This window comes from Mandrillus leucophaeus, unplaced genomic scaffold (assembly GCF_000951045.1).
Source record: "Mandrillus leucophaeus isolate KB7577 unplaced genomic scaffold, Mleu.le_1.0 Scaffold512, whole genome shotgun sequence".
In the NCBI taxonomy this organism is placed as follows: domain Eukaryota; kingdom Metazoa; phylum Chordata; class Mammalia; order Primates; family Cercopithecidae; genus Mandrillus; species Mandrillus leucophaeus.
The window spans coordinates 1,643,292-1,657,158 of NW_012105498.1; the positions used below are offsets into that span (position 1 = coordinate 1,643,292).

Here is a 13,867-nt window from a genome sequence, read left to right on the forward strand (position 1 = left end):
TCCATCTTTTCCCTTTCCAAGTTTGAACTGCATGCAGTTTCCTATTGCATTGTTTTCTCTTTTGTTAAACTCCTACCACCTGGAAGAGTTGCCACGTACACTGCACTGTACACTGTATACCATACACTGCACACTGCTCTGCAAAGGTATGGTGCCTTGATTCTCAGTGTTTTTCCTCTCTATTATGCCCTCCCCTTTTCCTCACATTCTCCCCGCAGGATCTCACCTCTGTGATCCTCTCCTGATCTGTCTCTCTGCGTCTGTGACTAGATTCCCTTCACTTCTCCCTTCCTTACCTTTCCTCTGCGGCTGGGCTGCATCTATTTCCTCCTCCTGCAGCTGGTCTCATTTGCTTTTTCTTACCACCTCCCTCTGAGTGATCTGCCTCTACTTTCCTGCTGCATCCTCTCTTCTCTTCCCTGGTTGATTTATCCTGCTTTATTGGGAAGACAGCCTATGACTGACTGTTTACCACCTAAATTTCTGGAATTGTGTTATCCTTTAGAAGTCCAAACTGACATGCTGTGAGAGTCTCATAATTAGGCTTATAAAAATAAATCTGTCTTGTTCCACTGTCAACACAGCTAAAACACTGGGTTAGTTGTCAAATACAGGCAAGCCAGAGGAGCTTGCTCCTGAAAGCTAAAATAGCAAAATTATCTGTGCTAGCATTTTGAAATTCTATCGTAGGCTGTGTTGCTTATACTTAATGTTCTGGGACTCTAAGTCAAGGACAAGCCTCAAGTTAGGGTTTTTCTATGTAGGGCTTCTGGAGAAGCTCTTTAGGATTTATAGGTCTCTGGAGCTTCTTTAAAATCCACTCGTTCCTGTCTAATATAGAGACCTGCTGCAAATCAAAGAATCAACTGAATGTTCAACCCCCTTCTAAATATCATCATTATAAACTGAATGTTCTAGATTCTATATTTGCTCCTGATCTGACCCTTAGTCCTTGCCTAGAACCAGTCAGTCAACAATAGCTCAACTTTGGGCTTTTGGGTATGTGTGTAGCTCAAGGTTTATATCATCTGCCTTGTAACCTCCATATCTTACCCATCCTTTGCCAATATTTTGTTCCCTCTTAAAAGTATGAAATAAGTATGGAAATGTTTCAATTTTGGTATAGCCCTCAGATACAAAACATGGGCTGAAGAAGCACTAAGGGGAAAATTCACATTTGGAGATGTGAAAACCATGAATATTATATTAGAAGACAGATGCGTGCATGCCACCCATTTGCAGAGACTGCATTGTTGATAAATATTGCTTCTCTTCAAAATTATGCATAATGAGAAAGTCAGGTAAACCAGGAAAACGTATGACTTTTTGGATGAATAGGAGACTAAGCAAATAACTATGCATAGAAAGCATAAATCACTCACCAACAAAATGTATAATCTACAATGTGTTTTCCAGGATAATGTGTGTTAAGGTATCTGTTGTATGCATACAAATTCAGCCTTCTTTTCTCTTTTTATGGGGCTTGGGAGTGTTTGACAAGGTAAATTATTCTTCCTGAGCACAAGTCCACCTGAGGATTAGTGAATGGGTGTGATTTTCAACCAAAACAACTTGTATTTAGCCGCCTTCTTTCTGACACCTAGAAGTTCCTGGCTAATGTTATTTATCAAATGCTGTGTGCAATAAAAACAAGTATTTCCCCAAAGAAAGTAAATTGTGTTGCAATTATTTATGTGTATGTGTATGTATATATGCTGTGTATAAAAATATAAATAATTTTGGTAATTATTGATGAGTAGATAATACCTTAGCACGTTTATGTCCCTTAAAGGAAGAAAAATCCAGGGATAGGTATATTTTCAAGAAGGCTCGGTGGATTTGGCTCTGGCTTCTGTCACCATTTAGCTTTGGAATTTTGTGCTTTAGTTCCTTCATTTATTAAACAAACAACAAATAAACAAATATTGTGCAAGAGGGACTCTGATATTCCATTCGGAGTTATGATTCTGTGATCCTATCTTGTTTTAAAATACCTATATACTGTAAAACGTTTGATTCTGCAAAGAGCTATGAGCCTATTGTGCCTTTTCCCATGCAAAAGTGATTCTTTTGTTTACTCATTCATTCTAGAAACATTTACTTGTGATTTACTATGTCTGTTTATGATTTACAATAGGTTCTGTGCCATGTCCCACAGATTCAAAGATTATTTACACACAGTCTCTGTTCTTGAGGAGCTCAGTATATATAAGATGACCTCTTAATTTACAGAATTTTATCTCAAAGGCCTAACTGTAGAAAGTCAAGCTTTCTATGCAAAGAACTCAATATGTACCCATAATTCCAGGTCCTGACACTAATTGGTATTGTATTTTGGAGAAGTGGTTTATCTTTTGTATTAAGTCTCTGAGGTAGTGTAATAGAAGGGAAAGAGTGTGGGTTTTGTCCAGCAGACTCAGGTTTGGAATTTTGACTCTGCACATCTATGAAATGATGATAGGAATATCTACTTCAAAATGGTTGCAGAGTTATATTGAGAACTGAATAAGGTGATGCAAATGAAAATCCACTCAATGAATGATAGCTTTTGCTTTTACTATGGGAAACTGAACAATACTTCTGCTTTGTTTAAGCACCCCTTTCAAATCAGCAAACCAATAAATTCAATTTTTTCTGGACTAAATTATTTGAAGACTCTTTTCTTAGTATAATCTACGGCTGTAACCTCTATCCAAGAGTCTGTATTAGGTTGAACCACACAAAGTTGACAATATTTAACTTGACCTACAAAAATGGCAATTCCATATGGTTCACCCTAATACCATTTTTAATACCACTAAGAGAAAATTTTGATTTCTACTTTTTAATGTAAATAGCATGTACAATTTCAATTTTTTTCTAGATGAGTATTTCCTCACTAAAAAGTATGTTTAGTGTGTACAATTCATGACATTTGCTGTTTTGATTAAGAAAAATAATGTTAAAATAAATCTTCCTGGTTCTTTTTTCCAAAATAGTTTTAGGAAGTTTAATGTTGTGAAAATTTTAGCCTCAGGAAATGTGAAAAGGGACATTAAAGCCATATGTATTGTTGGCTATCAGGGAAAAGAGTAAATCTTTGACTATTCTAAAAGAACAACATTAAAGTTGTCAGCTAATGAGCTGAAAGTTGTTCTGTGATATATTACTGAGCAAAAGATTAGAGGAAACTAGTATAACAGAGAAAAAGGAAAGAGAGCCTCATTTTTTCCCCTGCTGTATATGTGGCAGAGACAGAGGACTGCGACTTTGTAGAAGTGTGAGGGAAAAATGTGGGAGAAGTGTTTAAAGTGTTCAAAGGAAACTAAAATGAAGACAACCGCTGGGGTACAGGTTTTCAAAACAAGCTAGTTTCTACCTAGAACTTGTCATCAACACACTTTACTAGTAGCTTTTGAACTTCCATCTGTCTACTTGCCTGTGAACACTCTTCTTGGTAGCCACATGTCCTGCTGCCACCCTTGCCTTGGGAAGCTCAATTCAAATCCTACTTCTTCTATGAAATTCTCCCCAGTTACAGGGCATTTCTAGAGGAGCTGTTATTTCCTCTATCCTTAACACTAAAGCAAAATACTTCTATGTCTTCCAACTCTCGCATCCCAAGAGTTTTATAGATGGTTTGTGGTTGTGTTTAACAGTAATAGATGGGCTAAGAAATATATTTGTCCATCTGATATGGCCTCAAGACCATCTAGTCCACATTTATTGAACACCTACAATGTGCCAGGGGCTGTGTCATGTCATGTACCGAGATCAATAAAAATAAGACTTGGGTTTGACATTAAGAAGATCACAGCCTTATGTAGCCATCTTTGAGATGTATAAATGAATAATCCTATGAAGCACTCATGATGTTTCCGAAATTCTTTCCTCAGAAGGTTTACTGGGAATCCTATAATTCTACCATTTGAGATTCACTGTTTTGGACTCAAGCTTGGTAGATATACTACGAAACTCTCGATATAGTTAGTTGAAATAATGCTTTGCCTGTTTCCTAACATTCAACCTCAGTGTGAACTCCTTCATCTGATTTCTTTCATTGAAGGACAGACAAGTAAAAGCATGAGGACACTAGACCTCTAGGTACCATACAGTGTGAGGAGGGACTAGAGTTGTGGGAAATGAACTTTAGGTCAGTTTTTATCTGGCAGGAGCTGCACAATGTTACAGAGTTGAGGAGATGGGATGATGACCAAAAGGCCAATGCCCATTCCTCTTACAGAGTTGAGGCTTGTTCTTAGAGCCTTGAGCACTGGGACTGTTGTGGCACTGTCAAAGAAGGCACAACCACTTGCTGTGTGTCAGGCACCATGATGGTGCTCTACACCCCTTGGCACATTTAACCCTCATAACAATCCTTTGAAGCAGGAGTCATTGGCTCCATTTTATAAATGAGAAGACTCAGTTTGGGGAAGCTAAGTACTTGTCCAAAGTTTGCACATCTAGTTGATGGTAAAGCAGGGTTCAAGCCTCTTGCTGGTTCCAAAGCCATACTTTTCATCTTCTTAACCTTTGAGAAATAAAGGAATCCAGTCACCCTCAAAAGGCAGGTACTATTTCAAGGGAAATACTTTTGAATGCAAGCCCATTTGAGGACCAGCCTTGTGCCATATCAGATGAAGACAATTTGAAAGTGAGAACAAATTTCATTTCCAACATTTTCAAGAGCAGAAACAAAGATTCTTTATAGGATCCTTGTAGATTTAATAAAAAATTCCATCCTTTGCAGGAATGCTTTCTCTCAAGCCCTCTAAATGCCGGCAGATGGTCAGCTGGCTCCTTCTTGAGTAATGACAATGCAGTGACACAAGGCCTTTTCACTCTACCCACAGTGCTTAGCACAGTGAACAGACACATTAGGTGCTCAGTAACATCAGAAAATGGAGACTGGGTAAGGTTGAGTGACATGTTCAAGATCAGTTAGGTGATATATGGTAGAAACAGTATTTGAAACTAAGCCTGTTATGAACTCTTGCTTTTAGATGATGCCTCTTTCGGTTCTAATAGCATTTTCTAGGGCAACACAAATAAGCCTACCTTCATTTCTGCAGAATGGTCTTACAAGTGCTTTATCAACAAAAACAACAGCAGCAGCAGCAACAAAAAAAATAATAGGCAACATTTATCAAGTCCTTCCATGTGCCAAATGTTATACTAAACACCACATGTGTTATCAATTTCTGCTCATAACAGCCCTATAAGTAGACACAGTCATCATTTTATTGATAAGAAAACTGAAACACAGAGAAGTTAAATAAATTGCTGAAATTCACAATAACAAACAACAGAGTCAGGATTCAGACTCACTTTTTTTCTTTACGTGTACTTTCATTTTTACATTGTAGAGAAAGTAACAACTTCTAAAAAGAGTATATAGATGAGTATAATATAAGCCCATCAGACCAAAAAATATTAGAATGTACTTAAAAGAATTAGGATTTCTGTATTACAATAAATACCGAGATCATACGTTCTTTTGGACCAAATGGTAACTGCATATACATACAAAGCAAGTACTGGCACACCAGAGGTATCAGAAACACCTTCTTTGATGCAGTCACTTAGGAAGTGTAAGAAATAAGTATCATTCAGCATCTGGATGCTAATAATAAAAGAGATAGAGGCTAAATAAACAGGGCAGTCACTCTAGCCCCTTTCCTGTTTCCAATTTTTAGGGATTTAAGTTTATTCAAAAGGTTTATATATAATCCCATAACTACTATTTCTCTTCTTCAATAATTTCAGAATGACAGCTTTACACAACTTTAAAGCTTGAGCTTCTTCTGAATTCCCAAAGTGTTTGTAAAGTGCTCCTTTACAAATGGGCCGCCTCTTCAAGGGTCAGCTTTACCTGTGTAAGGTCTGCAAGACCATTCTCTCTTAGATACAAGGAACACTGAGGAATACTTCATTCATTCCACAGAGGCTCTTAATTATGTGGAAACTGAATGTACTCTCCTTGGATTCCCTAAAATACTTTCCGTTCAATCAGTTACAGATGGGCCAATGGCCCAAGAAGTATAACCTTTCATTTTCATAATTTCATAGGCACTGGCAATCACTTCTTTGTGGACATTTTCCCCCTTGCTCCAGATTTTGATTAATTCCTCTATCTGAGTTCAGATCCTTCAGAGGGATACCAGAAATGTTCACTGCACTCCACACAGGAACATTTGAGTCCCTATGCTCTCCAAAGATCCACCCATGGCAGCTTCCAGAGTGGATTCCAAGCATTTGCACAGTCAAGAAATGGAAATAGGCAGTGTCCAGATTATAGCCATTTCCAATAATACGGGTTTTGGAAAATGTACTCAACTTCCAAGCTACATAACTTAAGATATCCACTGGACTGGAAACTATCAGTTTACAGCAGGACTATATTGGGTAATATTAGAAATCATTAATTTAAAGATGGCCACATTTAGACTGACTAAATTAAAGTGTTTCACCTTTTTCCTGGCATGCACCTGATGTGATAATCACTAGGTTGGAGTTTGCAGAGATGAGATAATCTTTGCTGGAAACACTATTTGGCAGTTTCAAGAAAAGACTGCCTTGTTTAAGATCCATTGTCTCACACCCTTCAATTCACCATTATCAACATCTACAAAGGCAAGTTAATCCCTCAAGTCTTTTAATAACATGGTGATCGCATGGGCCATGCTAACTGATCCAGTTCTTATAATGGAGACCTTACTGTGGTTAATAACCTCCTCTCAAGCAAAATTCTCAATAAATTCATTCTGGATAGTTACCATCATGTAACCAGAGGTGGGAAGGTTGGTTAAGGGCCAGCTGACATTGTGACATGCGTTCTCTGTTGGTGACACAGATTCCTGGGGCCAAGAAAATTTATTCCCATAGTGCCTACGCTTCAGCTGGACTGCAAGACTCCTGCAACCCACCTCAGGGATACACACACAAGAGGTGGATGGAGAAGAGAATGGAAGAAAGCGGCGGGCAAACTGCAGGTTGAGCTTGCTGGGGCAAGCAGAAAGAAGCTGCTTGAATGTTCAATGCCTTTCACTTTACTTCAGCTATTACAGCTACCAAGCAAGGCCATGCTCAGCTCTCTGCACACGGACCTCATGGGGGCCTCTGGAAAGTGCTTCTGATGTCTGCTCAGATTAAAGCAGTAAAAAGGCTTCTTCTTTAGCTCTGTGTGGATTCTGGAGAATACAAACATGTATTCTCTTCAATATCTGACATGGATAAGAGGCCAGCCCAGATCTCTGGAATTATTCATTTCCTATTTTTAGTAGATATGCCGTCAGACCCACTCTGGCTCCTGAGCCCATAGCTTATGCATTACTGTGTCTAATTCCCTCTCTTTCTCTCTCTTTCTTTGGGACATTTCAATTTCCCCTTCACCCTCTAATATATCATGTCCAGGAACCTTAATCCTAGTCTGTGGCTTCTTGATATCTTTATTAAAATGCAGCAACTAGAGTGGAACATATAGCTTAGATAGAGTCTAACCAGCGTGGACACAGAAGGATGTCTGCTTCCCACATTCCAGGACTACATTTCTGTAAATAGGCTCCAGCCTATTAGCCTATTGGCAGCATCATCAGATGGCTACCTAAAACCACAAGATCTTCTTTTAAGGCGCTGCTGCCATATGTCTCCGTTCTAAACTGGTACAATTAATTTTGGAACCTGTATTTTCCCAGACTGTCTGCCTTAGCAGAGAATTTTGTATGCCTGGTAAATGCAAGTAGTTAATAAGTATTTATAGGGTTTATGTCAATATTTTGCTATCTTATGGCTACTTAGTAGCTTAATGCCTCTGAACCTAAGATTTTTTCATTGAAAAACGGGAAAACAGTATATTCCCTGGCAGTGCCATAGGAGGTTCATATGAGATAATGCATGCAATGTAAGGTGATGTTACTATCACAGATGATCTAGGTTTTAATTCTACACTAGAAAGGTAATTATAACTACTAAACCCATAATCACAGAAACCACAGCCTACAGGTCCTATAACTATCCCAAACATAAGATTATCTGCCCAGATTTCAATCAGAAAACATTTTACAATTCCTTAACCCAAAAGGATGTCCAACGTTTACTTTCATTGCCCTCTAGTGGTTGCTATACAAAAGATATAACTACATTTTGTTTGTTTTACATTTTGATTTTTGAGATGACACAATATCTTATAAATACTCTTCAAATTTTGTTAGGCTACACGCATTCCTGTGAGCTGGCAACCTTTAAATAATCAGCCTATAATAATCAGAGAGTGCCTAACATTGTGTCCTGTGCAATATAGGTATATACTGCCCATGCATTGTTGGTCATGCATTTATTTTACTAGATCTTTACTCAGAATCTACTGACTTAAAATACTAATCTAGCTTTATTCATTCATTATATATTTATGAGCTACATTATATGTCAGGTACACAAGACAGACATTGTCCTGGCTTACAATGTAGTGAGGAAAATGGAGTATTAAACATGTCTTTAAAAATTAGCATGGTAAGTGCTGTCATAGGAAGAGTATGGGATACATGGAGCACATTAAGAGGGGTACCTAACTTGGAGGTGTTTCTGTTTGTCTTGGGAAGGTGGAGTGGGAATGGCGAGAGACGGCATTTAGAGAATATAACAATCTAAGATTTGAAGGATGAGTAGAAGAGTTATTTTGAAGAGGGTGGGGTGGGAAAAGTTTTCAGGAGACGATACAATGTTAGATATAGTTACATGATGGAGAAAAGATTGACTTTTAGAGATATGGTTGGACAAATTAAGAGGAAGCTATATTGAGGAATTTAGACTTTATTTGGATGGTTAAATTATAATCGATGGACTCTGAAAAAAACATGAATGCATGTCTTCAATTTTAATTTCCGATTTTAAAACTTTTATTGTTTAAAGAGAAGTCTTAGGCTGGATAAGGTGGTTCACACCTGTGATCCCAGTGCTTTGGGAGGCTGAGGTGGGAGGATTGCTTGAGGCCAAGAGTTGAAGACCAGCCTGGGCAACATGGTGAGACTCTGTATTTTAAAAATATTTTAAAAATTGGCTGGGCATGGTGATGCATGTTCATAGCTATTTGGGAGGTTGATGTGAGAGGACTGTGTGAGCCCAGGAGCTCAAAGGTTTTGTGAGCTATGATTGTGATATTGCACAATCTAGCAACAGCAAAACCCTGTCTCTAATTAAAAAATAAATAAAATAAAGGGAAGTCTTTATTCATAACATATGTTTAGTCATAACTAATCATAAATTAATTGTTAAAAAACCCTTCGGTGCATCCTTTTTATCACAGAAAGTTCTCTCAAACACATATATTCCTATCATATTGGAACTGGAAAGGCCTTTAAAGATCCTGAGTCTCTGTCTTTTCACTTTACAAAGGAGTGAGAGGATCAGGAGTTTGTTCAGGTTGCCCTGAGTAACTGAATTATTGCTCCTGGGAGCTGTTTGCTTTTCCTAGCCTAGCCGGGTGCTTAAACTCCTCATCCTGTTTATTCAGAGGCCCAATAGTCTCCTGCATCTGGTGTCTTGTTGGCCTGGGCTGTTGATAATTCTTGAACATCCCTGCTTTTCAAAACTTCTGCATCGGACTTCATGTTCTTCCTTTGTGGCCTGATGAAAAAATGGTGGCCTGATGAAAATCTTAGACTTGCAGTGAGGATCTGGGAAGGTCTTTCCATTACTAAGGAAAACACGAATCCTCCTCAGAATACCTGGTGAGGTTTTGCCTTTTCTGTGGAACTCCCTTGCCTCACTGTACTTTTCTTATGGTATAATTCAGGGTGGACCTGCTTATTTCTTCTCTTAGACTACAAGCATCCCAAGGACATGACACATGGCTTAGTCATCACTACATTCCACCTAGCAAGGTGACATAAACACGGAAGCCCCTGTCAAGTTTGTTGTAGACAGGGATGAGAGGATAAATGAATAAATAGAGGAATGTAGTGGAATATCTTACTTCCTAACAGGAGGTTTAAATCTATGTTAGTAAGGGAATGAAAGATATATTATTTTTCCTTCAGGAAAAAGATGATGAGCCACCCAAGGTGAAAAGAGAGTCTCTGACAAGTAAGCAAAAATTAAGGTTGCACTCTTTATCATAAGAAATGACTATGAATATGAAGGTAAGAAGACATTAGAGAAGAAAAGTCAGGAAAAGGGGAAAGAGAAATTTGGGTAGCATAAGAGAGTGCCCGAAGGACTTTAAAACTAGAGATACCTGATGTCCACTTTTAGGTTTTTACATGTTTATGCAAACCCACTGCCATCTTTTTGAGGCATAAGTCCTGTCTGCTACACACAAAGGAGATGCTAAGGAACACGTGCTTGCCTTTATGTTAGATACAGAAACAGTGGGATTTTCTCTGATGTTCTCAATTCTAGAGTCTACTGACTCAGGCCCATGCGTGCCTGATGATAATCATGAGCCCCATCAACAAAGAGAGTACCCGCTCAGCATGGAGGCAGACCGCCCGCCAAATGAAAGAAAAATGTAGGCCAGGTGTGGTGGCTCAACCTGTAATCCCAGCACTTTGGGAGGCTGGGGCAGGTGGATCACCTGAGGTCAGGAGTTCCAGACCAGCCTGACCAACATAGTGAACCCCCATCTCTACTAAAAATACAAAAACTAGCCAGGCATAGTGGTGCATGCCTGTAATGCCAGCTACTTGGGAGGCTGAGGCAGGAGAATCACTTGAACCTGGGAGGCTGAGGTCGCAGTGATCTAAGATCATGCCATTGTACTCCAGCCTGGGAGACAGAGCAAGACTCTGTCTCAAAAAGAAAAAAAGAAAAAGAAAAGAAAAGAAAAATGTAGTCTTCATTCTTCTGAATTCCATCATAAATCTGGGAGTAGAATAATAAAAGTACATGAAAAACTACCCATAGCTTAGTATAGTTTATGTTGCACACAAAACCCAAGAGATATAGGCAATAAATGTTTCTGGAATTTGTTTTATAAGGTCAGTCCAACGTTCAAGAAGGAGTAACATTTCTCATTCTGAGCTTTCTCAAGAAATCTTGGCTCTTAGAGCTCCTGGCTGATTCCTAGTGGTTTCTTATGTTTAAAAGTAGAACCCTCACCAAAAAAAAAAAAAAAAAAAAAAAAAAAAAAAAAAGTCAATCTGATTTTTATTATCACCTTGCACAACAATTCTAGGCAATGTTAGTGATACAATAACCCTCACCAAAAAAAAAAAAAAAAAAAAAAAAAAATCAACAAAACCACAAATGTTACTTTCAGGTTTGAATTCAACTTAAATTCATTGAGTTATATTTTAGAAAGCTATCATTATGATAACCAGTTTTAATACTGTGATCAAATACAATCACTAGTACGAAAACTTGGCAAAATGTCATATTCCACTAGTGTCTCCAGTTCAATGCAAAATCTTTTACTGCCATCTTGTGGATTTTTAGGAAATAATCCCAGTCACTATGTGTTATCTATTGTCTTATGGGAATAATAGATTCATAGGCCACAGTTTATGGAAATAACTGAAAAAATGTATAAGCAGCTAAATGGTCAGGTTTCCATTTAACATTATCACTTTGTATTCTCTACTAAGGATCTCTGAGGCTTGGTTTCTTCATAAAAAGTTGTTATTATAACAATACCATCCCCTGCCTGTCTCAAGGTTGCTGTAAGAATAAAAAATTTTAAATGGCTCCATAAATCAAAAGTACTATTCAGAAACAGCCAATTATTATCAGTGCTATCAGTTACACTATTAGAATGATAATACCTAAGCATTTTATATGTAACATTTTATATGTAAACTATAGTTCAGGTCAAAAAGTCCAGACCTTGTTACCTGCTTTCAGACAGATTTGTCTCATTTTTTATGGCTTTCAGGGCAAGACAGTGGATGTTTCCAATGGATGGAAAGATTCCCTGGAGATATTTCTTCCTGGGGCAGAAAATAATGTGGGCCTGACAACTGGGGAAGGGAATATTTTCTTTTTTACTGATTCACTGTTAAGCAACTGAGCCCTGACATTTCAAAAGCACAGCAAATATGTAGTATAGGAACAGCTTTTTCCAGTGAAAAATGCTACCCCTGGGATCCTATCTACTGATCCACATTTAGTTATTCTCTGGTAAGTTATTCATCCACGATTTCTCTCTTCCAACCAACCGACACTTAAACTGGAAAACAAGGCAATAAGTTGGCTCATAGATGTCACAGACAACTTAAAAAAGAATCATCTGAGAATTTCAGGGAAAAAACTTAGAACAAAATCTCCAAAAGCTTTCCTTTCCCCTTAGCGAAGACTTCTTGAAGTTCGTTCATGCTCCAATTTATTCATCACCTATGAACACCTCTGTGTGCCTAGCACTGGGTTAGGTTCTGGGATGCAATGATGATCCAGACATAACGTTTATCCTTACTGACCTCCATACTAGCTGGGAAGTTCACATCTCATGACTTATGATATCTGCTGCTTCAAGCTCTGCAGGTGTTCAGAACCTGAGCAGAAGTTAGGAGGCAGAGAAAGGAACAACGCTGCCCTTGGGAATTTGGGGTGGTAGAAAGAGAGAAGCAGCTCATGTAGGAACAATTTGCTGTTATAGGACACTCATCAACTCTCCACATATGTCAGTTGTTGACAGCAGTCATTGCATGCAGTGGAGTGAATGGTGTCAGCAGTGGTGATGGTGATGATGAAGAAGATAAGATGATATTTGGAATTAAGAACTTCTTATGGATTTTAAATAATGTCAGCCTGTGAAGAATAAGTCAAAGTAGTTGTTTCTTTTTATCAATCTGCCATGCATTACGACCACGTTCATATCTTATGTCTCCACTAAGCTATCAGTCCCTGAAGGTGAGATCAATGTCTGATTTACCTCTCTATTTCCTATAGGCATAGAATAATATTTGACAGACATGCTTTCATTATTGAACACTTATAAAGTGCCAGGTACTTTTCTCAAAACTCTTGGAATACAGCAATAAACAAAATAAATCAATAAGAGATATTCAATAAATCAAATAATTAACAAATAAGAGTCACAGCCATACAAAGTGTTTTCCACTTCTTCCACTTCATATACATTTATACGAATTGCTAAATAAATCACCAATTTCCTTCTCTCTACTGAATCATTTCCATCAACATATAAACACTGTTACAAAAAACAAACTCTACCTTCTAGTTCCCATTCTATTGCATTCCTCTCTAGAGCAAACTCAAAGGAGATAACTGTACTTGTCATTAAAAGAGGGAATTTGACTGGAAAGGCAGCAGGAACTTGTGGAAAGATATTAAGCGGAGGAGTAACATGATCGAAGTTGATAGAATCTATGGAATTTGTGTAAAAGATGAAAAAAATACTGACTTTGAAGTTGGGCAGACCTAGAGTCCAGTCCTGTTACTACAATCTGGTCTTAACCAAATTATTTAACATCTCAGAGTCTCAGAACTTTGACCTGCAAGATAATAGTAAACAAACTATGTGAAGTTCTTACTAGGTAGGAAGTGCACAATATGTCTCTCATCCTTTCTGTCATCAATTCCTCTCCTTTTATTCTCTTAGGCCTAGGCTCCTCCCATTAGAGGCTTCTCTCCGAAATAATTTCTATTGTTTAAGAAGCACTTATGATCCTTAAGATCCTAGACCTAAAACATTCCTCAAATAGAGCTCAGTGAGCCAAATAATCACTAATGATCATTTATCATTTATCTACCCGGTGTTCAGATATGCTTCTTATTTGGGGACAATTCAAGACAGGAAGGAGGCACAGTCTTACCCCCATTAGAGAAGCTGGAGGGGGCAGCTATTCCCTTTTCCCGCCCCTCGGCAGCTACAACAGGGCAGGTCAAGCAGATGTTCCAGTTGAGAAGTTAGCATCCCCACACTAACATGTAAGGT

The 13,867-nt window shown here is 38.2% G+C and overlaps 1 protein-coding gene and 1 pseudogene across 5 annotated transcripts in view; both read right to left on the reverse strand.

The window, feature by feature from the left end:
- DLG2 (discs, large homolog 2 (Drosophila)) overlaps positions 1-13,867 on the reverse strand; it is a 916,021-nt gene that overhangs the window by 382,186 nt on the left and 519,968 nt on the right. The gene's annotated exons all lie outside the window — the stretch shown is intronic.
- LOC105551255 lies at positions 5,816-6,758 on the reverse strand (annotated as a pseudogene).